Genomic DNA, 2,758 nt, shown 5'->3' with positions numbered 1-2,758 from the left:
GCCATTGGTCTATAAAGTCTAAAGATTAGGGCATGAACAAAAGAAGCGAAGATGGAGAAAAGCGAATGAAGCAAATTTATTAATTTTTCTAGCAAAATTGATAAACAACTAGCAAAGATCGAAGGAGTTCAGGCAAAGCAAAAAGCAAGACAAAGAAAATCTTAAAGATTACCTAGAAGATTACTCTTTAGCAGCTTGGACACTTCACGACTACTCAGTCGCCACATCTTCAACAGCCGTGACATTTTCAACAGTGGCACCATCCGGCGCTTCACCTCCGACTGCTCCAGCCTGGGCACTAACATCTCCGACTACTTCAATAATGGAGGCCTCAAAAGTAAAGGCAAACAAGTATTCTAGATAAATAGAGAAGGTTTTGAAGTCTCTCCTAGCAAACTTAAAGTCAAATGACCTACTAAAGAGATAATCTACATAACCCAGCTTGTAAAAATTAGTTTGACTCTGAACAAGCGAAGCCTCGAGCCCAGCCTTCTCACCTTTTAGCTGCCCGATCTCCTCGAGCAGACCAACACGGATGTGCTGTAGCTCATCCACTTCTTTCTTCAAACTTTCGTTGATCTTCAGTGCACATTGAAGTTCCAACACTTGGGGTTCAAGCTTATCAACGACCTTTTTGAAGTGGATCACTTGGTTATAAGCAGCAATCAACTCTTCATCCTTTGCATAAGTAGTAGAATGAAGCTAAAACACGGCACGCTTAAGATCTTGAATCTGAGGTATGTGACATCCGATCACATTCTCTGCCCTTTTATACTTAACTTGGATCGCATCAAACCTAATCTTCAAGTCAACAATCTCTTGGCAAGCGATCTTAAGCTGCAGAAAAGTGAGGGTAGATGTATTATACCCATTCAAAGCGGCGAGCTCAGATTCCAACCTCTTGATCTTCTTGGTAGAAGAATAAGTTTCGACTATCATAGCCTTTGCCACTTCCTTGGTAGTTTTGGTATCCTATTAGTCAAGAAGTACAGACTCGACTGCCAGAATAGCCATCTTCTGCATCATTGCAAGTAGAGCAGTATTCCCATACTCGACCATATGCATCACAAATGAACTTGGGCAAATTAACGCCATCGACAAACTTGGCATAAAACGTCCATGTCTTCAAGCAGATCTGGTTTCAAAAGTGCACAAATCTTAGTAGCTTCCCTAGAAGCAGGTTTAGTGGATTTCTCACAACTGCCCACGTGAGCAGTCTCCTCTTTCCCAGCAAGCGAATCAGTTTCAGCAGCAGAGGGAGTGGGCCTTGGCACCATTTTAGCAGCAGAGTCCACCTTATCGCTTTTCATAAAAGCAAGCTTCTCCAAATATGAACCAGACTTAGCTCCCAACGAACATTTTAGCTCTCAACGGACGTCTTGGTTTAGACTTCTGCACTGAGGGCATGACATGACCTCTATGCTGAGCAATCCTATCAACAATTGTACTGGCCATTCTCGACATGGTAGGCGCCACAGGCTTAGATCTAGTAGACTTTTTTTTCTTCCCATTGAAAGAAGTCATGCCAATCACAGGCCTCCCGGCAGCAGGTGGACCCTCATAAGTAGCGGATGAAGTCTTCAGTTTTTTCTCAACAAGCATCTTTTGAGCAGGCGGGGAAAATATTTTCTTTCCACCTTCATTCATAGTAGGCTCCACGACAGCGATCAAAAGAGCCAATGCATCCGCCTTGATCCTCTTTACCTTATCTTTTGGAAGCAGCCCACCTTTCTCCTGGAGAATAGGACTAAGCAACCAACGCCATTCATGGTACTCAGCATATGAGCTCAACCTAGTATTCTAGTAGGCATGAGGTTTAAATGCCCAGTATTCCTGCAACCTTCTCATTTCTCTCAATCGCTTGCCTGGCTCGCGTCAAGTCCAAGAGCCCAAATGACATAAGCCATGTGGCTCGCCTAACACTGTACCCCAGCGCCTCAATTTGCAACCCCAACCGCACAAGCTACCTTTAGATCTAGCTAAGCCGAGCAGCCCAAGCAGTGGTCCCTACCATAACACATCATTGGCCTATGCCGAGCTAACTCCTGGCCCTTGCCAGCCGAAGTGCCACACCACCTCGACAGCTTCCCCGCTATAGCACTATCCAAGAAGAAGACAAAGAAAGTTAAATTTTTCTTACCTCGGTGTGGTGCGGAGAAGACGAAGAAAGCAACAAAATACGGTCCTTTGCATGGGCAAGTGTAGAAGATTCCTAGGGGAGGGGGAACAAATGTCCTCTAACTTTCTCTCTCTTGTAGGGTAGAATAAATTGCACTCTAAACTTGATTTAATCATCTACTTAAGGTAGACTTAAATAGGCTTTGAAAGAAATTTATTTCCCTTTCCTAAAAGGACTTAATTTCCTATTAAAGAGGGAATCTATATCAAAATAAGAAACAGTCCTATGTTTCCTAAAGCAAGAAAATCTCTACACTTGCTGCCCTTTCTTGCGAGCAGACCAACAGGTGTGGCGGGCATATGTGAAGTAAAAAATAATCAAGAAGAATATGGATGCGACACATGGATTTTTGGGTAAAAGAGACAAGATTACTGTAATACCTTAGAAATATTTAAAATATATTATTAAGTGGAATTTTTTTCGGAAAGTGAAAAAGATGAAAATGCCCTAGTTGGCTAAATTGAATTATATGAGGACATATTTTATCCTCATATATTTTATCGTATTTCTTGGTATATTTGGATAGAGCTCAATCTCATGAACGTGTAGGCACAAACCGTATTTGAAACGGAGTTATAA

This window comes from Malus domestica, chromosome 15 (genome assembly GCF_042453785.1).
Source record: "Malus domestica chromosome 15, GDT2T_hap1".
In the NCBI taxonomy this organism is placed as follows: domain Eukaryota; kingdom Viridiplantae; phylum Streptophyta; class Magnoliopsida; order Rosales; family Rosaceae; genus Malus; species Malus domestica.
This window is presented reverse-complemented; position numbering follows the sequence as displayed.